Here is a 27,284-nt window from a genome sequence, read left to right as displayed (position 1 = left end):
TTTTCTCAAGTCTACATGAAGGTGCGGTTACCATAAAATGAAAATTGTGGTATGTAATTCGTGTTTTTCATCACATATTTTCCCTCTGAACATTTTTACAACGACTCTTTTGCTTCTAAACAGCAAAGTGTGAAGGCCCAATCTCTTTGGGGTCATTTCTGCAAAACAGCAGCACTCCTTCATCCGTCATATTTTCTTCACCCAACCCATCTTATGCTCAGTGGTGAAGGGTCTGTTAAGCCCTTAACTAGCTCAATCGAACCAGTTACAAAAGCAGCTTTCATAGATGCTTTGAACATTGACACTCCATGGCACAATGTAAATGGTGATAAGCCTAGAATAACACCCTATTTGCCTGGATTACCTATTTTGCATCTGTGAGACATACTGCCCAATTAAAAACCTGCCTTGTGCTTTCTTTCCTGTCAGCACATGTACACCTTGTCTCCCAAGGAGACCGGCTGCAAGCTTTTCAGGGGCTGAGGTTGGATCTTACTCTTCTTTGCATCTCCCACTGAGTCCAGCATGGTGCCCTATACCTAGAGAATCTATAAATACTTTTTGATTGACTAATTAATTAGCTACCTCTCGCTGCCTTTTCCTTGCCTACCCACTCACTGGCACCATCCCAGATCAGGCTGAAAGCCAGATTTTCATAGGAGAAATTTTCATTTAAAAGAAGACGCTAGATTGGTTTTTCCTACTTGGAACCACAGTGGCTTCCTCCCATGACTTGAAAGAGCACACTTGCTCCCTCTAATGTAAGCCTTTGGGTCTCTTCCATGGCTCCTTTTTCTTTAGGATTTCAAATTGTGTTAAAACTCCACATTGTCTAAAGGATTTTGTAAATTCCTCATAACAAGTTCACAAAACAAGTAAGAGATAATGCTACTTGGATAATGTTTTCATGTTAATAAAAGAAGTGGGTCTTTCAGGTTTCCTGATTGCTAGCTGAAAGTTCTCTTCACTAGGCCAAAAATACAGAAATAATGGTAGTGAGTGTTTCTCTTCCAATTCCGAAAGGGAGACCCAGATCCAAGGGCTTCTGAAGATGATGAACCTAATATTAAATAGGAAACAGACTTTTCTCAAAAGAAGACATTTACGTGGCCAAGAAACATATTTTAAAAAACTCAACATTACTGATCATCAGAGAAACGCAAATCAAAACCACAATGAGATACCATCTCACGCTAGTCAGAATGGTGATTATTAAAAAGTCAGGAAACAATAGATGCTGGTGAGACTGTGGAGAAACAGAAACACTTTTACACTGTTGGTGGGAATGTAAATTAGTTCAACCACTGTGGAAGACAGTATGGCGATTCCTCAAGGATCTAGAAGCAGAAATACCATTTGACTCAGCAATCCCATTACTGGGTATAGACCCAAAGGATTATAAATCATTCTGCTATAAAGACACATGCATACATATGTTTATTGCAGCACTATTTACAGTAACAAAGACATGGAACCAACCCAAATGCCCATCGATGATAGACTAGAAAAAGAAAATGTGGTACATATATACTATAGAATACTATGCAGCCATAAAAAGGAATGAGATCATGTCTTTGCAGGGACATGGAAGAAGCTAGAAGTCATTATCCTCAGCAAACTAATGCAGGAACAGAAAACCAAACACCACGTGTTCTCACTCATAGGTGGGGGTTGAACATTGAGAACACATGAACACAGAGAGAGGAACAACACACACCAGGGCCCATTGGGAGGTGGGGACTGAGGGGAGGGAATTTGGAGGACGGGTCAATAGGTGTAGCAAACCACGGTACACGTATACCTGTGTAGCAAATCTGCACGTTCTGCACATGTACCCCATTTTTTAAGTGTTTTTTTTTTTTTTTTAAGAAATAAAGAAAAAAAAAGGAAATAGACTTGAAGTGACAGGAAACTGGAGACTTTCAAACCTTTTCTCATAGTGAGGCTAGGCAACTGGTTTATATGTGAACTCTCTGCAAAAAATAAAGTTACAATGGACTAATTTCTCTATAGGTCCATCAAAATTTAAAATATTTGGTAAACTACCATCAAATCAGACCGTCCTAAATCGTTAAACTCTTTTTTTTCTTTTTTTTTTGAGACAGAGTCTCACTCTGTCACCCAGGCTGGAGTGCAGTGGCGTGATCTTGGCTCACTGCAATCTCCGCCTCCTGGGTTCAAGTGATTCTCCTGCCTCAGCCTCCCAAGTAGCTAGAATTACAGGCGCCCAACACCACGCCAGGCTAATTTTTGTATTTTTAGTAGAGACGGGGTTTTGCCATGTTGGCCAGGGTGGTCTCGAACTCCTGACCTCGTGTGATCTGCCCACCTCGGTCTCCCAAAGTGCTGGGATTACAGGCGTGAGCCACTGCGCCTGGCCAATCGTTAAATTCTCTTTACTGTAACCATATCAGTGACTTTTTTTTCTTTCCCAGGAAACTACCAAGCACTAGGAGAAGTAACCTTGTGATTCACTATTACTAATTGGGTAATGCTATGTATAGGAGAAACACACCATCACAGTATTCATTCATTCATTAACTGGCTCATTGAATATGTTTGTTTCATTCACTCAAATCAGTCAGTTCCCACTATCTGCTAGGCACAAGGCTCATATCTAGAAAACCAAGGCTGATCAAAAAACGTTTCCTGCCCTACTGTAGTGTGAGGGGGCTGAAAGCAAACCCTGCTCAGTCAAGCCAGGGAGCTGTTTCACTAAGAGATACATTCACGTTGCCAAGGTGCCCGCCTTCGTGTCTTTTGCTTACTCTCCTATAGAGCATTTCTGGAGACAGCTTCTTGCCAAACAGCAAACAAAAAGCACCACTTTCTTTTTATTGCAAAGATGTTTCAAGAGTCTCTGATTTTTGAGATGGTGAAATCAGAATAGCTGAGACCAGAGAGTTATATAAGAAAAGGAACACTCTCAATGTTTCATGAAACTGGAGAAAACATATATGAGATCCTGGTTAGCCAACTGACTCCTCTAGAGCCTCTAATCAGGTCTCACCACAGGAGAAAAATGCTTCAGCCTGACCTTCAGAAGGATCTCACCCCAGCTCTCTAGCTACAATTCCCAGGCTCCTGAGATACCCACACGCTACAGGGACAACTCCCCAAGTCCCAAATATGCCTTACCCTATCCCTCTCCTGTGCCATGATTCTGCTGCCTCCAAGGTTCTTCCTATCACTGCTACTTTCACTCCCCAAATCCCAGTTCCTCCAAGAGATCTTGCAGTGTCTCACAAATCAGAGTCATCTCCGGAAAGGTATTTACTCCCTGACATCTCCATCGACCATCGAAACTACATATACAATTTCCTCGCCATCCCATTTGCTCCCTCCACTGTGGTGGTATCACCCCTCAGAACCATCTCTAATTTGCCTTGTATATAAATATGCCTCCTCTAAGTTGAAATTAGAAATATTTATTCCCTAACATCTCTATGGAAACCACACATACAATTACCTTGCCATCCCATTTGCCCCCTCCACTCTGGTGGTATCACGCCTCAGAACCATCTCTGATCAGCCTCGTAGTTTAAGCATTTGTCCTCTAAGTTGAGATGTCTGAAGATAAAAGGCTAGGACCCATAACTTGATGTAGTGGAAAAAGCACTCTGGGGATCAGAGAACCTTAATTTGAGACCCAGTCCCTTCATCACGTGACAACCCACGTGATTCTGGAGGTCTTGAGTCTTCTAGTAGACAGACTACTTAATCTGTCTGAGTCTCAGTTTTCCTATTTCCCATATACGAATTCATTCCTTCTTCTTCATTCAGTGGCTTAAGAAAATTGTCTGCAAAGGTGTTTCGGGCTACGTTCGGTACTGGCTTGGGGCTACACAGGTGGATGAGACACTAACTGTGTCCTCAAGGTACAATCTCCTTGAGGAGTAGACAGTTCAGCCACTGGGGGCCGGCCAGCTGTCCATGGCACTGGGCCACAGGGAACCGGGCTACTGAGGCAAGAGGGAGCCCAGTGAGAACTGAGGCCATGGGGAAGGCTAAGTACACCCCTGGCTGGCTCCGTGTGCTGACTTGGGGTGATGGGGCTGAGTAAGGCAGAGCCATAAAATAAAGGACTCTGAATGCTGAGCAGGACCAGGATAAACCCTATGCTATTCCCCTATCATGGAGTGGAAACTCGCTTAGCTGAACACGAGATAGAAACCCTTCACTAGGCCGTGTGCTGTGGCTCACGCCTGCAATCCCAGCACTTTGGGAGGCCAAGACGGGCGGATCACGAGGTCAGGAGATAGAGACCATCCTGGCTAACACAGTGAAACCCCGCCTCTACTAAAAATACAAAAATTAGCCGGGCATGGTGTTGGGCGCCTGTAGTCCCAGCTACATGGGAGGCTGAGGCAGGAGAATGGCCTGAACCCGGGAGGTGAAGCTTGCAGTGAGTGGAGATCGTGCCACTGCACTCCAGCCTGGGCCACAGAGCGAGACTCCGTCTCAAAAAAAAAAAAAAAAAAAGAAACTCTTCACTGAAGAGGAGCTCATTCCCCAGGCCCCTCTATGGCCCTTTCTAAGCACCTATGCAGTTGAGGAAGCTCTTTCTATTCCTGCGTCCCCACGTTGCCCCTTTGCTCGTTTACACCATGGACTAGGTAGAGTTCAAAGAACTGCTTCTATGAGTCCCCTAAGGGCAACACCCTGGCACTGAGAAAAGAAGAGCCATGGAGACCCTGCTGGCCAGGCCACTACAGACTGGGTAGGGGGATTGTGAAGCCACTACAGAGTGGGCAGGGGGATTGTGAAGCCACTACAGACTGGGCAGGGGGATTGTGAAGCCACTACAGACTGGGCAGGGGGATTGTGAAGCCACTACAGACTGGGTAGGGGGATTGTGAAGCCACTACAGACTGGGCAGGGGATTGGTGGCCACCACAGACCGGGCGGGGATTGTGAAGCCACTACAGACTGGGCAGGGGGACGCAGCCACCACAGACTGGGCAGGGGGATTGTGAAGCCACTACAGACTTGGGCAGGGGGATTGTGAAGCCACTACAGAGTGGGCAGAGGGGTCGTGAACCTTCTTTCCCTCCATCAGGTAAATGTATTACTCCCTTTATATCCAGAATATATAAAAACCTTTCACACTCAATAAGAAGACAAATATGCCAGTTTAATAATCAGCAAAATATCTAAATAGACATCTTTCCAGAGAAGACCGGCAAATGGCCGAGAGCACGCGTGAAAGGGCTCAACATCAGTAGTCATTAGGAAAATACAAATCAAGACTCCAATCAGATACCACTTCACACACACTAGGATGGTTACAAACTAAGGGACAGATAATAAAAAGTGCTGGTGAGAATACGAAGGAATTGGAACCCACACATTGCTGGTGAATGTGGAAAACGGTGCAGTTGGTTTAAACTGTTTGGAAGTTTCTTCAAAAGTTAAACACATATTTGTCATATGAACCAGCCATTCCACTCTATTTCACTCAAAAGAAATAAAAATATATGTCTGCACAAAGACTTGTGCACAAATGTCATAGCAGCACTGTTCATAATAACCAAAAAATGGAAACAATCCAAATGTCCATTAACCAGTGAATGGCAAAGCAAAAAAATACATATGTATTATAACAGAGTATTATTCAGCCATTAAAAAGAATGAAATAGTGATACATGCTACAAAACAAGGGAACTTCAAAAACATTACGCTAAATGAAAGGTAGACAAGAAGACTGTGTATTGTATGATTCCATTTATAATATCCAGGAAAGGCTAATCTATAGAGACAGAAAGTAGGTTAGGACATTTAAAATGGGTCAATTTTATGACATATAAAATTATAACTCAAAAAAGGTTTAAAAACAAACAAATGAAAAAGGATTGTGCCTCTTTGTAAAGATTCAGTTAAAAACCATTAAATCTGAGTAACTTTGCTGTTCTCATCTCCCGACGGTCAGAAGTGGTGGTGAAACTTACCCGGAGACTACTCTAAGTGGCCCTACTCCCCACTCCTGGAACTAGTTGTAGGGGCCAAGGCAGGTGAGAGAATAAAACACTGATTCTCACCACTCTTCTTCCTCTGTGTAAGAATCACTGGGGGAGAGGTGAGGCTTCCTAAATGCAGGCTCCTGGGCCTCACTATCAACAATACTGATGCAGTAGTTCTCGGTATTCCCAGGAATCTGCCTTTTTAAGAAGCACTCTTCAGAGTACAAGGGGCCCACACTTTGAGAATTACTATAACAGAGGTGTGCAGGAAAGCAGTGGGAGCACATGGGAAGGGGAGCTCAACAAAGGTAGACATGCAACTGAGCCCTGGGAAGTAGAGAGGCTACCAAAGTTATGACAGGAACCAAATTAAGTCTCAAAGATGAGAGGATGGTATTTAGAAGAAAAATAAGTAAAGGCATCCCAGCACCTATGCCTTGCATATGCAAAGGCATGGAAGCATGAATGACGAGTAAATATTGATGGAACATTCATTATGCGCCAGGAGCTATCTAACAGAGCATGGGAAACAAGGGATTGATGAGCGGTTAAAAGGGGTGGTAGAGAGGGCTGGGAGGGGAGTTGGGAATTTACTAAGAAAGTGACAGCAGGTTAAGGAAGATCTAAGGGAAGTTTAAATTAGGCAAGATTTGGGAAAAGATTAAATGGTTGAGGGTTTGGAGGAAAACGGAGAAGCTAGGCTATCTTAGATGTTTTGCTTCAGGGAAGGTGGTGCCAATCAAAACAGAGATAGGGAGTGCCCAGGGCAGAGGAGTTCAGAGTTACAGGATCTGCATTAGAAGTGCCTACAGTTGCTAGTTACAAGTAGGGACCTAAAGCTCAGGGGACTTCTAGAAATATGACTTAAGTATTATCTACCCAATAATAATACATGCCTCAGGATTCTTGGGAAGGTGAAAGGAGACCATGAAGTGAACTTTGCAACTATAAAGTGATGCCTACATGTCATTATTATAATTTCCCTCTGAATGGTCCACCGCACTCATCACTGCAATCTGTACCCAGTGAGTGTTCAGTCCCTGAATTATCATGGCAAGTGTCACCACCTCTTCCATCTTCCAGACACAATGACGGTAACAACTCACATACCACACTTCTTTTTTGAGACAGAGTCTTACTCTGTCACCTAGGCTGGAGTGCACTGGCATGATCTTGGCTCACCACAACCTTCACTTCCTGGGTTCAAGTGATTCTCCTGCCCCAGCCGCCTGAGTAGCTGGGATTACAGGCACCCACCTGGCTAATTTTTGTATTTTTAGTAGAGATGGGGTTTCACCATGTTGGCTAGGCTGGTCTCGAACTCCTGACCTCAGGTGATCCGCCTGCCTCAGCCTCCCAAAGTGCTGGAATTACAGGTATATAGGGACTAGCCCTACAGGGCCTGTGGGTTTTTCTCCTCATGTGTGGAGAAGAGAGATCGTAGAAATAAAGACACAAGACAAAGAGATAGAAAAAAAGACAGCTGGGCCCGGAGGACCACTACCACCAAGATGTAGAGACAGGTGATGGCCCCAAACGGCTACACTCCCTGATATTTACTGCTTACAAGACAAGTGGGCAGGGTAAGGAGGGTGAATCTTCTAAGTGATTGACAAGGTGAAGCAAGTCATGTGATCACAGGACAGGGGGCCCTTCCCTTTTAGGTAGCCAAAGCAGAGAGACGGCAGCATACGTCAGCGTTTTCTTCTCTGCACTTACAAGAAAGATCAAAGACTTTAAGACTTTCACTATTTTTTTCTACCACTATCTACTATGAACTTTAAAGAGGAATCAGGAGTATGGAAGGAGCATGAAAGTGGACAAGGAGCGTGACCATGGAAGCACAGCACCACAGGGAGGGGTTTAGGCCTCCGGATGACTGCGGGCAGGCCTGGATAATATCCAGCCTTCCACAAGAAGCCGGTGGAGCAGCGTGTTCCCTGACTCCTCCAAGGAAAGGAGACTCCCTTTTGTGGTCTGCTAAGTAACGGGTGCCTTCCCAGACACTGGTGTTACCGTTTGACCAAGGAGCCCTCAAGCAGCCCTTATGCGGGTGTGATAGAAGGTTCACCTCTTGTCTTCTTGGTCACTTCTCACAATGTCCCTTTAGCACCTGACCCCATACCCACCGGTTATTCCTAGGTTGTATTAGTAATGCAACAAGGAGTAATATTAAAAGCTAACGATTAATAATGTTTATAATAATTGATAATCGTTCATGATCATCTCTATGTCTAATTTGTATTATGACTATTCTTATTCTAACTATTGTCTTTATTATACTGAAATAGTTTGTGTCTTCAGTCTCTTGCCTCTGCACCTAAGTAATCCTCCGCCCACACAGGCATGAGCCACCACACCCCGCCTCACACACCACACTTCTCAAACCACACCACAGAACAAACACACTGCAAAATCACTGCAGACTGCAACCAGAGGGATATCAAAAGGACCATGGACTGAAAGCATAAAAGAGGCTATCATTTTATATAGTCAGTCACTTCTCATGACTAGAAATGTTTTACTTTATTAAATTCTGTCATTTCAATGTGAAGAATGCCTTATCTCTCTGGAATGGTAAGTGCTATGGTTTGGTTTGTTTGACTCCCTCCAACTTATGTTGAAATCTGATCCCCAGGTAGAGCCTAATGGGAGGTGGGAGGTGGGAGGTGGGAGGTGTTAGGGTCATGGGGGCGGATCCCTCATGAATGGCTTGGTGCCATTCTCACAGTAGTGAGTTCTTGCTCTATTTGTTCCCAAGGGAGCTGGTTGTTAACAAGAGGCTGGCATCCACTTGTGAGCTATAGAGTGGCAAGAAAAAAAAGAGCCTGGCACCTCTCCTCTCCTCCTGCTACTTCTCTCGCCATGTAATCTGCGCATTCCAGCTTCCCTTCAACTTAATCCACGAATGGAAGCAGCCTGAGGCCTTCGCTAGAAGCAGATGTTTCTTGTACAGCCTGCAGAACTGTGAGCCAAATAAACCTCTTATCTTTATAAATTAGTCTCAGGTATCCTTTACAGCAATACTAATGGACTTAGACAATGAATAATAAGGTTTGTTGAAATTCCTTGTAATCGTAAAATTTACCAGCATTCATTGTAATTATATGCAATTAAATAATAGATTCAGCAACTCTCTTAAAAGAAAATGAAAAAAGAAAAACCTTAAAGATCAGTTCTTAAGTGCTGAGCCAGTTTTATGAATAGAAGTTACTAACAAATCCAAGTGTGATCATCTGATGTAAAATAAAATAGCCAGGTGATCAATGTGGCCCAAGCATTCCTCCAGCCCCCTTGGAGAAGGCCCAAGCATTCCTCCAGCCCCCTTGAAGAAGCATGTGTCTCTAGCTTCCTGGGTCTACTTTCACACTTGACTTTGATTTTTTTTTTGTTTGTTTTTGAGACCAAGTCTTCTTCTGTCACCCAGGCTGGAGTGCAGTGGCAGGATCTCAGCTGACTGCAACTTCCACCTCCCAGGTTCAACGGATTCTCCTGCCTCAGCCTCCTGAGTGGCTGGGATTACAGGCATGCGCTACCACACCTGGCTAATTTTTGTATTTTTTGGTAAAGATGGGGTTTCACCACGTTGGCAAGGTTGGTCTTGAACTCCTGACCTCAAGTGATCCACCTGCCTGTAATCCCAAAGTGCTGGGATTACAGGCGTGAGGCACTGCATCTGGCCATTTTTTTTTTTAAGACAGGACTCAGTTGCCCAGGCTGGAGTGCAATGGCACAATCATAGCTCACTGTAACCTTGAACTCCTGGGCTCAAATGATCCTCCTGACTCAGTCTCCCAAAGTGCTAAGATTACAGACATGAGCCACCACACCCAGCCTCAATTTATTACTTCAACACAATCAGAGTTTTCAACTGTGTTGTTGACCACTAAAAAAAAACTGCAGGTTCTTCTTTTTTTGCTCTTTGAACCTGGGAGCCCAAAGTAAAAGGGAAAACGGAGAAAGTGGGTAAAGTGGAGAGAAAAGAATGGTGTGGAAGAAACAGAGAAGAAAAAGGAAACAAGAGAAAGCTTCAAAAAGAGGACGGGGCTACCAGGGATACTCAAGGAGGACGAAAGCCCATTTCAGCCTCTCTCCAAACAGTGTTCAAAACACAAAAGGCAACTATCTGATTCCAAAAGACAAAACAATAGTACATGAATTGAGAAGAATCAAAATTGAAAAGGGAACCCATTTGGGAGTAAAACGCTGGGTTTTCTTCTTATTTTCTTCTTCAGGGTCAACCCGAAGTCAGAATTGTGTGGGGGTGCAGGTAGTAAACACTCCAACAGAACCCCCTCCTTTTGGCCAGAGGAACTGGAAAGGGGGCCCTGACTAACAGAAGAGTGTGAGGAAAGCCCAGGTTTTGGGTTTTGTTTGCATTTTTCTCTCCCAAACGTGGCTGTAGTCACAGAACTGTGTGGCAGAACAGTGAGCAGAAGCACAGGCACCTGAAGATTTGTTCAAAAGAAACCTGGGCCAGGCGCGGTTACTCACACCTGTAATCCCAGCACTTTGGGAAGCCGAGGCAGGCGGATCACAAAGTCAGGAGTTTGAGACCAGCCTGACCAACATGGTGAAACCCTGTCTCTACTAAAAATACAAAAATTAGCTGGGTGTGGTGGCACGCGCCTGTAATCCCAGCTATGCAGGAGGCTGAGGAGGAGAATTGCTTGAACCCGGGAGGCGGAGGTTGCAGTGAGCCGAGATCGCACCACTGCATCCCAGCCTGGGTGACAGAACAAGACTCCGCCCCCACCCCACCCCCCGCAAAAAAGAAAGAAATATGGGCTTACTGACAGAAAAGTAGGGGAACAGGGGACCTCGTGGTCCACAGAGTATGGGGAGAATTCCTGGTATTTTATTCCTCTTGCTACTATGTCCTAAGGATGGCCCCAAGTCTTAGAGAACTGTACTACAGCAGCATAAGCAGCGTAAACTTTAAAATAAATTCAATCCTTCCAGAAGAACAGGAAAAAAGGATCTTGGGGTAGAGGTGAGTGGCGAGAATCCCAGAGAGGAGAGAGCTAAAGAAGGGGATGCCCTGGCTCTGTGTATGAACCAGCACAAGTCCCTGAGCTGTGCATGTGTGGGACGGTCCCAAAGGCTTTGCAAACTGAAATAGATATAAACCACTGCTCAGGCTGGGCGCAGTCGCTCACACCAGTAATCCCAGCACTTTCAGAGGCTGGGGCAGGGGGATCGCTTGAGCCCAGGAGTTCAAGACCAGCCTGGGCAACATAGGGAGACCTCGTCTCTACAAAAAACTTAAAAATTAGTTGAGTGTGGTGGTGTGCACTTGTAGTCCCAGCTACTTGGGAAGCTGAGACAGGAGGATCACTTGAGCCCAGGAGATCGAGGCTGTAGTGAGCCAAGATTGTGCCACTGCCTTCCAGCCTGAGTGACAGAGTGAGACCCTGTTTCAAAAAAACAAAACCTTATGCTTTTTTGTTTCAAATAAAATAATAATAATAATAAACAAAACAGAAGAAGAAATCATGACCAAAAACTTCCAAACTTGGTGAAAGCTATACATTTACAGATCCAAATAGAGTAGTTGCCCTTTTCCCAGTTTCACTGTCTACAGTTTCAGTTACCCATGGTCAACCATGGCCCAAATATAGGTGAGCACAGTACAATAAGATATTTTGAGAGAGAGAGAGAGACCGTACATTCACATAACCTTTATTATAGGATATGGCAATAATGTTCTAGTTTATTACTAGTTATTACTGTTAATCTCTTACCATGCCTAATTTATACATTAAACTTTTTTAAATTTTGAGATGGAGCCTCACTCTGTCGCCCAGGCTGGAGTGCAGTGGTGTGATCTTAGCTCACTGCAACCTCTGCCTCCCGGGTTCAAGAGATTCTCCTGCCTCAGCCTCGCAAGTGGCTGGGATTACAAGCGTCTGACACCACACCCGGCTAATTTTTGTATTTTTAATAGAGTTGGGGTTTCACCATGTTGGCCAGGCTGATCTCAAACTCCTGACCTCAGGTGATCCACCCCCCTTGGCCTTCCAAAGTGCTGGAAGGCGTGCACCACCGCACCTGGCCTTATATATTAAACTTTATCACAGTAGGTATGTATAGGAAAAAACGTGGTCTATATAGGACTTGGTACTATCCATGCTTTCAGGCATCAGCAGGGGGTCTTAGAACATATCCCTCATGGATAAGAGGGGAATACTGTAGTGCTGTCTGTCTGTCTTCTGTCTGTTATACACCCACACTCACACAATACCTTACAGTGAGTACCTCCAAAGAGGAGAACAATAAAGATGAATAAAGTAAAGATATAACTGCCTACAAAGAAATAAATAAAATGTAATGGCTGTTATCCTTTTTTGAGAGGTGTCGTAAGTACTAAGACCTTTAATTCTTTTTTTTTTTTTTGAGATGAAGTCTCACACCGTCACCCAGGTTGGAGTGCAGTGGTGTGATCTTGGCTCAATGCAACCTCCGCCTCCCGGGTTCATGCCATTCTCCTGTCTCAGCCTCCGGAGTAGCTGGGATTATAGGTGTGTGCCACCACGTCCAGCTAATTTTTTTTTTTTTTTTTTAGATGGAGTCTCACTCTATCTCCCAGGCTGGAGTGCCGTGGCCTGATCTCTGCTCACTGCAAGCTCCGCCTCCTGGGTTCATGCCATTCTCCTGTCTCAGCCTCCAGAGTAGCTGGGACTACAGGCGCGCACCACCACACCCAGCTAATTTTTTGTATTTTTAGTAGAGACGGGGTTTCACCGTGTTAGCCAGGATGGTCTTGATCTCCTGACTTCGTGATCCGCCCACCTCGGCCTCCCAAATTGCTGGGATTACAGGCATAAGCCACCACCCAGCCATTTTTTGCATTTTTAATAGAGATGGAGTTTCACTATGTTGGCCAGGCTGGTCTCGAACGCCTGACCTCGTGATCCACCTGTCTCAGCCTCTCAAAGTGCGGGGGATTACAGGCGCGAGCCACCGTGACCGACCAAGACCTTTAATTCTTAAATGTCTTCCTTAGGGACACCCAGTAAAACAAGGAGTCACTAGAACTACGTCAATTAATGAATTGGTTCATTTACTAGTACTGAACTAGAAAGGTTTTGCCACAGTTACTGACCTTTGGTTTTTGGTCAGAAAATAGCAGCAGGGTGAGCTACAACAGGAGTCTTCAATTCTTTTACTTGTATATACCCTAAAAGAATTTTGTAAAAGCCTCTTGCACATTTTTAGATTGGCATATAGAAACTGTCACCAAAATGTGAATAGTTGCAAAGAATGTAACTTCCAACACTGTAAATACTGACATATAAAACTATCTTCTATGTCCAATGAAATTCATTCTTACTCATTTTAAAAGAATACAGGAACAGGCTGCTCTTATAATAGTCACAACTTTTGCATAATTCCATTTTCTCCCTGAACTTATATTTCCACGCTTCGTGCGCTACAGAAGTTTATCCTAATTTTACGTATTTTATGATTTAGTATATTTTACGCTTTAGTATATTTTACTCATTAGCCTACCATACTTTTCTGCATCAAAAACATTATTTAAATTTAAATTCTAATTCAATGGTCAAAACTTTTTTTTAAAAAAGCTATTCTGATACCATTGTTACTATTAGTAGGACACTACTTAGAAAACAACACAAATATTACAAATTTTGACAAATAATTACTAAAAGTAAATAAAAAGCAACTTTATTGGAAATCTCTCTCTTTTGAACACTTTCATTTTTCATTACTTTATGGATATTGGATGTACATATTTATTAAAATGAGTCAAGGTGGCTGGGTGCAGTGGCTCACACCAGTAATCTCAGCACTTTGGGAGGCTGAGGCGGGAGGATCACCTGAGGTCAGGAGTTTGAGACCAGCCTGGCCAACATGACGAGACCCCTTCTCTACTAAAAGTACAAAAAAGTTAGCCAGGCATGGTGGCTAGCGCCTGTAGTCCGAGCTAGCCAGGAGGCTGATGTATGAGAATCACTTGAACCCAGGAGGTGGAGCTTGCAGTGAGCCAAGATTGTGCCACTGCACTCCAGCCTGGGTGACAGAGCAAGACTCCATCTCAATAAAAAATAATAATAATAAAATAAAAATAAAATGAGTCAAGGTTGAGCATCAATTTGATTCTGATTTTTTTGTTTTTATCAATGTAATGCTGGGAAACATGAGGAGATGGAAAGGGAGGAATTTTGTTATAGAAATGTCACTTAATTTTTTGAACTCCTTCAACATCACATGGTAGTGAAATATCAAAACTTATTTTAGGCTGGCTGCGATGGCTCACGCCTGTAATCTCAGCACTTTGGGAGGCCGAGGCAGGCGGATCACAAGGTCAGCAGATCGAGACCATCCTGGCTAACATGGTGAAACCCGGTCTCTACTAAAAATACAAAAAATTTCGACAGGCGTGGTGGCGGGTGCCTGTAGTCCCAGCTACTTGGGAGGCTGAGGCAGGAGAATGGCGTGAACCCGGGAGACAGAGCTTGCAGTGAGCCGAGATCGCACCGCTGCCCTCCAGCCTGGGTGACAGAGCAAGACTCAGTCTCAAAAAACAAACAAACAAAAAACTGATTTTAAGTGTCAGTGTAAGGAAAAACTGAGAAGACAAATTTCATGAGTACCCTAATACTTGTTCATCTGGGTCACCTCTGTCATTCATTGCCTTTGACTAAGCTATTTTACAACTCTGTAAAGATATGTTAACTTGCAGAAATCTGATAGTAAAGCAAGTCATACAGACATGCAAATAAACTTTATCCTGTGGAAGTCCAATCACCTTCCCTCTCCCATTGTAGAAGAAGCCAGTTTTATATGTATTAAGCAAATTCATTCCAGCATTCTTATAAATGATCTCCTTTAAATTGACTGGAAGACCTTTCTGGCTCTCTCATATTTTAAATAAGTTTGAAAATGTCTATTTTTTATTTGTATGAGAGTCAAAATTTCATTCTCTTTTAGAGTTTATCCTTTAATATCGGTTTACGATTTGATTAGATTGGCCTTCGCTTTTTGTTTTTTAAGATAGATTTAGAAAACACGTGATTGGCAAAAGGGTCTCTGCTCAGACAATAGAGTCATTTGCTTTCTCACCCTTGCAAAGAAATTTATATTCAGAAATTTCCCCCTTTCTTGCCCTCCCCATCCCCTAGAGTTTTACATCCTTGGGTAAAGCAATTTATTAAAATGGGTTAGCCATAAACCATTTAGTAAAATGGATTAGGAAAATGGGGTAGACATACACTTTTTACGAGGAAAGTGAGAGAAAGGTGATTATGGAAAAGCAGATGAGAAAGAGAACTTATGTCTCCATTACAGGTCCATTGTCATCAAGATTAGTCTTAGGAAAAAGCACATATGGAAGAGGAGGATTTGGACATTTATATTCTCAAAACACTTGTGCATATGTACCTTTGGGAAGCCTTTGCATATAGCAAATGCACACAGTTTAAAGATTGCTGAACCAAAATAAGAAGCATAAAAAAGAGTTCCATCCCAATTGTATATTATATAGAGACTCACACTATTAACAAGCCTCTTTTTAAAGTTTTCAGTTACTGAAGACTTTCAATTAGATAATTGTCCACCTTCTATTCAGAAAGGCATTGAGGGGAGTGAATTCCTAAAGAAGAGAGAGGCTGTTCTGAAGCAAGATGGAAGGAGGGGGAGTGGAGGGTTGTCTACAGTGGAAACTTTGAACACAGAGAGAAGTACTAAGAAACAGAGAAGAAATTCAAATGGAGGAGAAATAAAAATGTAAACTTAAAATTGCCTAAAGAATTGTGGATCTGCATTGTACCCTGAAAATCTCTAGCCACAGCTTCTAGCGTGACCGCCAAGAGAAAGACTATCTGCATTTAGCCTACCTCATGTCAAGTAACCAATTAGTTGAACCTGTCCATCAACCAACCTAACTCATTAGGCCAGACATTTGTTTTTCCTGCCACTGGAGGGGGTGAGTAGCAATACCAGGACAGTACGCATTCGATGGAAAGATCACACATATCATATTGATCTATCACTTGCACAGTTTGGGTAATACATAGGTTACTATGTTAGTTCCTTTCAGGCTGCTATAACAAAACACCACATAGGTTACTATGTTAGTTGCTTTCAGGCTGCTATAAAAAAACGCCACAGACTGGATAGCTTATAAACAACAGAAATTTGTTTCTCACAGTTCTGGAGGTTGGGAAGTCCAAGATCAATGCAGATCAAGGCCCACTTTCTGGCTCACAGATGGCACTTTCTTGCTGTGTCCTTACTTGGCGAAAGGAGCAAAGGGTCTCTCTTGGTTCTCTTTCATAAGGGCACCAGTCCATTCATCAGTGCTCTATCCCAGGATCTATTCACCTTCCAAGGCCTTCCACTCCTAATAGCATCACAATGGCAGTGAGGATTTCAACATATGAATTTTGGGAGGACATAAACATTCAGCCCATAGCAGCTTCCAAACTAAGATTACAAATGGATGCCTCCACCTCCAGTGTATCACACTATAACCAGACTGAACTATACATCCGCCATCTGGAAGCCTCTTTTACCTGGTTCTGAAAAATCTGATCATCTCATTTTCTTAGTGTGGTCCAATTTAACTGTTCTTGTTGCCTTAGGATAAAATAATTCATTTTCATAAGAATCCAGTGATTCTTTTTTTTTTTTTTTTAAACGGAGTCTCGCTCTATTACCCAGGTTTCAGTGCAGTGGGGTGATCCCGGCTCACTGTAAGCTCTGCCTCCCAGGTTCACGCCATTCTCCTGCCTCAGCCTCCTGAGTAGCTGGGACTACGGGCACATGCTACCACACCCAGCTAATTTTTTTTATATTTTTAGTAGAGCTGGGGTTTCACTGTGTTAGCCAGGATGGTCTCGATCTCCTGACCTCGTGATTCACCAGCCTCTGCCTCCCAAAGTGCTAGGATTACAGGCGTGAGCCACCGCGCCCGGCCAAGAATCCAGTGATTCTTCTCTGACTAAAACTAAATAGAAACAAAGTAGGAAATGATGATAATCACAGAATAGATTCTTTGAGACTTATGTTTACAGCTTAAGTGTCATCTTCTATTCATTCTGTCTTCTTTCACCGATCTTCATTTTTGCATTCCTAGATGCTAGGGATACAGCAGTCACTCAACATAGAGGGAGTAAGTCAACCAATGGATCCCAGAATTTCTCTGGATTTCCAAATGGAATGATGCAAAGTAACAGAGGTTATTTTCTCATTAAACTGTGCACAATAATGGGACAACAAAGCTGTCTACATACTACAGGTCTGTTTTGTGTGTGTGTGTGTTTTTGAGATGCAGTCTCACTCTGTCACCCACACTGGAGTGCAGTGGTGCGATCTCAGCTCACTACAACCTCCGCCTCCTGCGTTCAGGTGATTCTCCTGCCTCAGCCTCCCAGGTAGCTGGGACTACAGGCACGTGACACCATGCTCGGCTAATTTTTTTTTTTTTTTTGTATTTTTAATAGAGACGGGGTTTCACCATGTTAGCCAGCATGGTCTCGATCTCCTGACCTCGTGATCACCCACCTTGGCCTCCCAAAGTGCTGGGATTACAGGTGTGAGCCACCGTGCCCGGCCACTACAGGTCTGTCTTTGGTGTCTCCAGCATCTAACTTCTCCAGGAACCATCTTCCTCTTCAGAACTGCCATTTAGGTTAACTCCCTTCTATGTTCAGCCTCTTGGAACCCTCCTTCAGCCTCTCAGAATACCCCTTCCCGTCAAAACAAAAGAGATTTTAGATCAGACTTCTATATTGCAGAATGGCCTTTAAATTCTGAAAAGCTGAGGCCTGATAGGAACATCAAAGGTGATTTACTTCATTCATGTATCAGGTAAATGCGAAATTTTAAGAATCAGGGGCTAGTGCAGCTTCTGCAGGTGGCTAAGTGTTCAATGAGAAGCCAGGATTATTAGATGCCTAATTAACTTGACAGGGTAGATGAAGACGCCATTCATAATAGTCATAATTTCTTCTTCTGGTTTTAGACAACATTCTATGTCCTCTTCTGTATAGGGCTGTACACTGAAAGGGAAACAATCCCTTCACATAATTTCTCAATGAAAGAAGCCATATTTTCCTAAAGTGGGAAAAGTGTCTATTAAAGAGAGAAACAAAACAAGATGGAATTTCCCCGGATATAAAAGCTCATGTAGGCCGGGTGTGGTGGCTCATCCCTATAATCCAGCACTTTGGGAGGCCGAGGCAGGTGCATTACCTGAGGTCAGAAGTTCGAGACCAGCCTGGCCAACATGATGAAACCCTGTCTCTACTAAAAATACAAAAATTAGCTGGGTGGTGGCACGTGCCTGTAATCCCAGCTACTGGGGAGGCTGAGGCACGAGAATCGCCTGAATCCGGCAGGCGGAGGTTGCAGCAAGCCGAGATGGCGCCACTGCACTCCAGCCTGGGTGAGTGACAGAGCGAGAATCCATCTCAAAAACAAACAAACAAAAGTTCATGTAGCAAAAGGACAAATATTGTATAAGGTACTTAGAATAGGCAAATTCAGGGACAGAGAGTAGAATGGTGGTTTCCATGGATTGGGGAAGAGGAGAATCCAGAGTTATGTTTAGTGGGTACAAAGTTTCAGTTTTGGATGATGAAAAAGTTCTGGAGATGGACAATAGTAATGGTTGCACAACAGTGAGAATGAGCTTAATGCCACTGAATAGTATGCTTAAAAATGTTGAAAATTGGGTCGGATGCGGTGGCTCACGCCTGTAATTCCAGCACTTTGGGAGGCTGAGGTGGGTGGATCACGAGGTCAGGAGATCGAGACCATCTTGGCTAACACGGTGAAACTCCGTCTCTACTAAAAACACAAAAAAATTAGCTGGGCGTGGTGGCGGGCGCCTGTAATCCCGGCTACTTGGGAGGCTGAGGCAGGAGAATGGCGTTAACCCAGGAGGCGGAGCTTGCAGTGAGCCGAGATTGTGCCACTGCACCCCAGCCTGGGCAACACAGTGAGACTCCGTCTCAAAAAAAAAGTTTAAAACAGGCCGGGCGCGGTGGCTCAAGCCTGTAAGCCTAGCACTTTGGGAGGCCAAGATGGGCGGATCATGAGGTCAGGAGATTGAGACCATCCTGGCTAACCCAGTGAAACCCCGTCTCTACTAAAAAATACAAAAAACTAGCCGGGTGAGGTGGCGGGCGCCTGTAGCCCCAGCTACTCGGGAGGCTGAGGCAGGAGAATGGCATGAACCTGGGAGGCAGAGCTTGCAGTGAGCTGAGATCCGGCCACTGCACTCCAGCCTGGGCAACAGAGCGAGACTCCGTCTCCAGTTAACAGCAATTTTAAAATTCCTCATAAAGATTTGTTCAGACTTTAAGGTGCATTCCCCCTTCTAAGTTCAATCATAAAGATTTGTTCAGACTTTAAGGTGCTTTCCCCCTTCTAAGTTCAAGGAGAAATATCCTGAATGAACGGCAAAAGCTCACAGCCTCAGTCAACGACAGATCTAGATCTGCCCAAGGCTCACAGTTACCAGAATTACCTAACTAAATCATATCGGAAATACTAGACCACCCAGCAGGATATACAATACAAGGCAACTTTTAGTGAGGTTTAGTAACCACTCATGTACTTTGATTAAAGTAATATTCCTTTGATGTAATAATAAAGTTGTCCTCCTTCCCATCCTAAACCCAGGTGATGTAAGGAGATGAAGATGCCCATGAGTGACCGGGTTAAAAGGTTCTGCTGTGAAATTCAGCTGTGAAATTTTAGATTTTCCACACTTCTCAAAACATTGGGAAATACATTTACAACTAGAATGTAAATAGAATGAGAAGTCACAATGTCAGATCTAGTCATTTTATCTTGGTTTGGGGAAATGAGTAAGTGGTTACATGCCATCAATGTGTAAGTCAAAGGAGAATCAGGTTTTTTTTTTTTGTTTTTTTGCCATTAAAATACATGGCACATTCACACCAAAGAGCTCTTGCGCATATGTGCCAAGACACATGGAAAAAAGTCTCCAAAGCAGCATTCTTTGTAATAGCAAAACATGGGAACCAACCCAAATGCCTGTCAACGAGAATGGTGAAATAAATCATGGAATATTTGCCAAGAAATATTACATACCTACATGCAACAACATGGGTAATTCTTTTCTTTTTGATATGGAGTCTCGCTCTGTCGCCCAGGTTGGAGTGCAGTGGCGCCATCTCCGCTCACTGTAAGCTCCGCTTCCTGGGTTCACACCATTCTCCTGGTTTATTGTAAAACAGTTTTATCACATGTATGTGTTCCGAAACAATAGTGTTTAGGTGTGTTTTTTGATTTATAAAAAAAGGTATTTATAATCTCGCATTCTTTCTTGAGATGGAATCTGTCGCCCAGACTGGAATGGAGTGGCACAGTGTCAGCTCACTGCAACTTCCGCCTCTCAGGTTCAGGCAATTGTCCTGCCTCAGCCTCCAGAGTAGCTGGGACTATAGGCGCCTGCCACCATGCCCGGCTAATTTTTTGTACTTTTTAGTAGAGACGGGGTTTCACCGTGTTAGCCAGGATGGTCTCGATCTCCTGACATCGTGATCTGCCTGCCTCGGCCTCCCAAAGTGTTGGGATTACAGGAGTGAGCCACCACGCCCGGCCCAATGTGGGTAATTCTTAATGACCTAATGTTGAATTTTAAGAATGCGAGGTTAGGCTGGGTGCGGTGGCTCACGCTTGTAATCCCAGTACTTTGGGAGGCCGAGAAGGGCAGATTACCTGAGGCCAGGAGTTTGAGACCAGCCTGGCCAACGTGGTGAAACCTCTTCTCTACTAAAAACACAAAAATTAGCCAGGTGTGGTGGCATGTGCCTGTAATCCCAGCTACTCAGGAGGCTGAGGCAGGACAATCGCCTGAACCTGAGAGGCGGAAGTTGCAGTGAGCTGAGACTGTGCCACTCCATTCCAGTCTGGGCGACAGATTCCATCTCAAGAAAGAATGCGAGATTATAAATACCTTTTTTATAAATCAAAAAACACACCTAAACACTATTGTTTCAGAATACATACATGTGATAAAACTGTTTTACAATAAACCAGGGAATGATTAACACAAAATTCAGGGTTGGGAGGGACATGAGAGCAGGCACAGAGGAAAAACACAAAGATGCAACAGGATGCTAATAATCTAGTACTTCCTCCCCCAGTCTTCTGTTTATTTTCTTTAACAATTTTATTGAGATGTAATTTACATACCACACAATTCACCCATTTAAGGTGTACAAATCAATGGTTTTTAGTGTATTTACAGATATGTGCAACTATCACTACAGTCAATTAGAGGATATTTTCATGTTTCAGCTTAAAAAGGAAACCCTGTGACCTTTATCTATCACTTCCCTACCCAACCCACCTCCAACCCCTTCAGCCCTAAGCAACAAAAAAATCTACTTTCCAGCTCTATACATTTCCTTGGTCTGGACGTTTTCATGTGACTAGATCATACAGTATGTGATATTTTGACTGGCTTCTTTCACTTAGCACAATGTTTTCAAGATTCATCCATGTCGTAGCTTGCATCAGTACTCCACTCCTTTTTATGGCCAAATGATATCTCACTGAATGGATATACCACCTTTTATTTACCCACTCATCAACTGATAATCATTTGGTTTGTTTCCACCTCTTTGTTATTACTAATGGTGTTGCTGTCAACATCTGTTTACAGGTTTTTTTGTGAGCATATGTTTTAATTTCTCCTGGACATATATTTACAATGGAATTGCTAGGTCATACGGTAGCTCTATGTTTAATTTGAAGAACTGCCAAGCTTTTCCAAAGTGAGGGCACCATCTTATATTCCCATCAGCAGTGTACGAAGGTTCCAATTCCTCCACATCCTCACCAGCATTTGTTATTATCCGACTTTTTGATTATAGCCATGCTCGTGAGTATAAAGTGGTATCCCATCATGGTTTTGATTTGCATTCCCCTGATGAATAATGATGTTGAGCATCTTTTCATGGGTTTATTAGCCATTTGTATATCTTCTCGGTAGATAGCTATTCAGATCCTTTGCCCATTTTTAAATTGGATTATTTTTCTTTTTATTATTGAGTTGTAAGAACTCTTTATATGTTGTGGATACAAGTCCCTTATCAGATACACGATTCCTAAATATTTCCTCCCATTCTATGAGCTATCTTTTCACAACTGTCTAGTTCTTAAGCCCTAGTTTATAAACCTAGTGATGGGTTCACAGTTGTTCAGTTGACTATAATGTTCATAACTTACCTAGACTTAGCATATTATTTTTATGTATAAAATGTTACATAATAAATTAAAAACAAAACAAACCTCATGCATAAAGATGTTAGGAAATATTCAAAACAAAACAAAACACCATAATGCTCAAAATAAGTTAATGCTTTTCTGGAGGGTATTTAACTTAACTACCAAGCTGTAACAGGCACTCAAGAGAATGTGGCCCATTAATCCTTTCAAAAGGTTCCTCTCCTGATTCTAGCACAGAGTCAAGCAGTGGGAGTAGCAAACTACTACTAGAAGGACAAATCCATTCCCCTCTCTCTTGTGTTTTCTGCTCCTCCCTCAAGCTAAGAATAGTTTTTACATTTTTTAATGCCTGGAAAAAAACAGAATATTTTGTTACTGGTTAAAAGTTCAAGGTTCAATGTCTGTAAATAAAGTGAAACACAACCTACAGGTATTGTCTTTAGCTGCTTTCAAACTATAACCGTGGAACTGAGTAGTTGCTAAAGAGACTATACAGCTTGCACAACCTACGTGTTTACTATCTAGCTCTTAACTCAAAGGTTTACGAAACCCTATCCTGTATCAACAAATTAAATTACTTCTCACGTTAACGATGGGGAACAAAAACCCACTTCCTACCAGCAAAGACCACCTTGATAATCACTTTCCTGATTCCTGATAGGTAACTTCTTTTTCTCTTTATCCTTAAGAAGTATTTATATGACACTTCAATTGTAATATTATTAAGAATTTTTTTTAAATGTCGGCATTCAAGAAGTCGCCTTTCCTTGCAAAATATGCAGTATATTCAAGAAGTCATGCTCCATCTACACTTAAGGTGCTGAATTAACTATTTTACACACTTTTATTGTCCATCCATCACATGCTGTGAGCCAAATACTGTTTGGTGCTGTAGGAACTACCAAACAACCCATCCTTGCTCTCGAGAGGCTTGCAGTCTAATTAGACGCTAGTAACGATCAATCCAATTCTCTAAAGTTCACTCTACCGTTGTAATTTTACACTAAGTGGGCTTAGATAGTTTACCAAGAATTCTAAGGAACATTGCTTAAATGAAATCTACAGAAGCAGTAAAGAAACAGGAGTACTCAGTAAACTACAGTGCTCAAGTCCCAGAAGCTTCTGTATTTCCATGACTATAAAACCAAAGGCCCTAGATCTTCTTACCAAGTGTTCATCTCCACTCCGGCTGTTTGGACCTAGTCCTGGTTCAATTTCCTAAATGCAGTAATCCATACATACTCATTTTTAAGAATGCATCCATTCAAATATTGCTACAACTTGCAGCAAACACCACTCTGATGAGAATAAAGAAAAGGCCATCTGCAGGTTGATTTTTGGCCCTAAAAGTGATGATAGGGTGGCTACTTCCATGAACACCCCTCTACCCAAAGCAGTCAGAGAGCCAGCGGCGGGTGCCGTTTTTCCGAGCCGTTCCCCCAGTCTCAGTTGCCTCTGCATTTTTCAGAAGTGACTCATCGCCTCAAGTCAGGTTCTGCAGAGGGGAAGCCAGGTCTGTTTCTTTCTAGCACTTTCTGATCGAGGTGGCTCTGGTCAGAGCCGGCGCAACGACTCCCACCCCACCCCTCTGGAAGACTCACGGCCGGGCGGACGAGACCCCCCAAAGTTAGAGCGGCGGGGCGGGCGGTGGCGCTGGGTGGGGAGGCCGCGGCCGCCCGCCAACCCCGGGCCGCTCCCGCCCGCACCCCGCCTTCCGAGCGGCCAGGACGCCGGAGCTGGGGAGGCGGGGGCAGGGCGCGCCGCTCCGCTGACCCAGATGGGAGTGCGCCCGTGCCCGCACCCCGGTCCCCGCGCCCCGGCCCCCGCGCCCGCGCCGCCTTTATTCCCCGCGCGCTGCCGCCACAGCCACCGCCACCGCGTACCGGCCGCTTCTCCACCCTACCCATCGGACGCAACTTGCCAGCGCCCGCCGCCAGGCGCCCCCCGCACCTGCACCCCGACCCCTCCCCACCTCGCCTGGCCTCGACCGCTGCAGGATTACCTGCTTCGCTGCCCTGGGGTCTCGTCCTCGGCAATGCAAATCCGTGGTCGGCCACTCGCACCCTCCTCCCGCGGCCCTCCCCTTCTCCTCCCCTCTCCCTCCTCCCAGCTGAATAGGAGCCGGTGTCAGTCACGCTGCTCCAGGGGAGAGTCGCCGGCAGCTTCCGGAGCTCCAAATACAGACGAGCTGAGGGGGGAGAGGGAGAGCAAAGCCACGCGGGTGGGGAGTGGAAATAAAGGGGAGCAGAGAGGAGAAGGGGGTGGAGGAAAGGAGGGGCAGATGGGCCGTGGGAGAAAAGACAGGGAGATGGGGAAGGCAGAGCCAGGGAACGCCAGCCTGCCTGCCAAGCGCCAGGCTATGAGAGAAATGGATTCAGTACATGAGGCAGTACTGCAAAGAAGTCTGGAAAGATCCGGAGGCTCCTGGCTGAAGGAGGCACAGATAGATCGGATCCCCGAAGACTTGTGCAGAGAAATGGGTAACGGATCCTCAGAAATAAAGAGACGGCATGTGTGTCCCCAGACCCAATATGAGGAGAAAGGCTCACGGAGGAGGAGCTAGACAGCTAACGCTTTAAGGAGGCATCAAGACTGGGTGCACTCATAGTGCGTGTAATAACATTTTTAAAAAGTATTTTATAAACAGCAACTTTTAAAGTGTCCTGATTATTTAAAAATTAAAGTAACCAAACCCACTCGACTTCTTAAGATGTTCGGTGTATTTGCGGCCACTTCCCCTTTATATATTGATTATAATTACAAAATTGGAGGCTTTTCTCTTAACGTCATTAGAAGGAAAGCATTGATTTTCAATTTTCATCAAAGCTGATTTCAATCTAAAAAAGTGACTTGAAGCTCTTTATTGAATGAATGCCAGGAAAATAATTGCAGAGAAGAGAAAAAAAGAGGGGAAATGTAATTGACATCTTCTGAAAGTAAAATCTCCAAACAATAAATATGAGATGAATTTCTAAAAGCCAATATTCTCTGTCGATTTTAAAATTGCACATAATTTGGTTCTGTACATTATAAGGCTTATTCTGACCCCATAGGTCACCACTTATACAAAGGTCATTCCAATTACACATTGCTCTCTGCTGACAGTAATGAGGTGCAGCGAGTCTTTGCTTCCTTTTGTCTGGAAAGAAGGGAAACAAAATGACAGAAACATTGATCAATGAGTGCGTACACTGCATAAAGCCAGAGCCAGCACCCTCCCTATCCTGTGGATACCTTGCATATGGCCAGCATTCAACATGCGTATATTAAATAATGAATGGATGGATGGATGAAGTATGTATGCATTTAGAACATTTGTGTTCCACAAATGCAGAAAAAAAATATATATCCATAAGAATCAATGTGTGCAGGATCACAGGGAAGTTCCAAACATCCATTCGATATGACTTTTTTTTTTTTAAGCACTAACTTCAACAAACATTAGCAGAGTATTTCCTTAGCTAAATCTATTTTTTATTGGAGTATAAAGTATTATGGAGTGTAAGAGTGGATGAGCCACAAATCCTGTCTTTAGGTTGATAATATAATAGGAAGATGTGAAGAGTATAAAAATAACCACAGTTCAAGAAATGTCATTAAAAAAATTCTAAAAGAGGTATTAACAAATTTCCATGGATGTTCAGATGAGAGAGAGGTTGCTTCTAGACTGGGGATCAGAGAACACTTTCTGATGGACATGAGAGTTGAGTCTTCATGAGGAAATGAGACATTAAGAGTGGATCATGGAGGAAAAACCCTCAAGATGATGGGCAGGGACAAAAGTGAAGAGGTAATAAAGGATGGCATGTATGAAGGACAGTCTGTGAGTTTAGCTGGAATGGAGGGTTGTGGAAGCCAGGTATGGAAGGAAGGTTAGGCCCTGGCTGGTAGATGCCTTCAATCTTAGCCTAAGATGTTTGAAGCCTAAATAGTAGGCACTGTGGGACTATTGACCATTTTTGAGCATAATCATGATAACAATCATTAATTTGGTGGTGGCATATAGGACTGGAAAGAGACAGGAGGCCGGGAAATCCACTAAGAAATAATTAGCTAGTCTGGAGGGGAAAGTAATGAGTCTCAACTTGAAGCCTGAACTATTCCCTTAACTAGCCCTGTCTGTCATAGCATCGGTCTGCTATACGATGTCTCCCCAGAAGGACTAGCCCCCAGTGAACGCTTCTTCCTCACAACTCTTTGATACTTATTGTCCATATTTTCCAACTAGACCTATACATTCCAATAAAGTAGGGATTAGGTCTGTTTGGTTAATGGCTGTTTTCTCAGGCCAGACACATGAAGATCATTGACTAGGTATTTGTTGATAACATTTTCTTTCACAGGATGAGGTCAGAAGGTAGTGGAATTGGAAAGAAGAGGACAGTAGCTGGGCTTTTTAAACTCTTTTCAGTTTCCCTGGAGATTCCAGCCCAAACCTGCCTGTCTCATTAGCTCATGATCTCATGATGTGCTAAACAAGGAGGCTGATAACTGTGTTAACTTCTACTCCTTCAACTTTTCTCCCCTCTGTCTCAAAATGTCTCCCATCATCTCCTTTGCCCTGTATATTTATTTTGAGTTCTTCCACCTTGTGCCCTTGTCCTTGCATTGTGAGCCACCTCCTCTGCACTGAGTTTGTCTTCATGGATTACACTCCAATTGCAACAGCCAAGGCTGAACTCAAGGGCTGATAACACAGTAGACTCAGGGGAAAAAGGAGAAACCTATGGTTAGAATGATTCTACTGCTCTTTTACCTTTGTTGATACAAAATACAACTTTTTAATGAACGCTTTTATATAAGGGACTTTGCTAGAATCTCAACAGAGGAGGTGACCCAGGACCTCGAAATTTATTGTCTATAAAGCTTATATAGTACAGTAGTTCCCCTGTATCCACAATGGATATGTTCAAAGACCCCCAGTGGATTCCTGAAACCACAGATTCATATTGAAACCTCTATACAGTATGTTTTTTCCTATACATATGTACCTATGATAAGTTGAATTTATAAATTAGGTACAGTAAGAGATCAATGATAACAATAGTAAAATAGAACATTATAACAATATAATGTTGTAAAAGTTATGTG

The 27,284-nt window shown here is 43.5% G+C and overlaps 1 protein-coding gene across 2 annotated transcripts in view; it reads right to left on the bottom strand.

The window, feature by feature from the left end:
- Window positions 1-24,721, bottom strand: part of CAP2 (cyclase associated actin cytoskeleton regulatory protein 2) — a 167,164-nt gene extending 142,443 nt beyond the window's left edge. The window contains exons 1-2 of one of the 2 annotated variants that reach the window (XM_021937024.2): window positions 24,196-24,721; window positions 16,133-16,326 (exon numbers count right to left, since the gene is read on the bottom strand). The gene's annotated coding sequence lies outside the window, so the exon portion shown is untranslated. The remainder of the gene's footprint in view (window positions 1-16,132; window positions 16,327-24,195) is intronic. The other variant, XM_021937023.2, reaches the window with a different exon arrangement.
- Window positions 24,722-27,284: the final 2,563 nt, after the last annotated feature.

This window comes from Papio anubis, chromosome 6, assembly GCF_008728515.1.
Source record: "Papio anubis isolate 15944 chromosome 6, Panubis1.0, whole genome shotgun sequence".
Lineage (NCBI taxonomy): Eukaryota > Metazoa > Chordata > Mammalia > Primates > Cercopithecidae > Papio > Papio anubis.
Note: the sequence above shows the minus strand (reverse complement) of the source record. Positions and strands in the feature narration are given on the sequence as shown.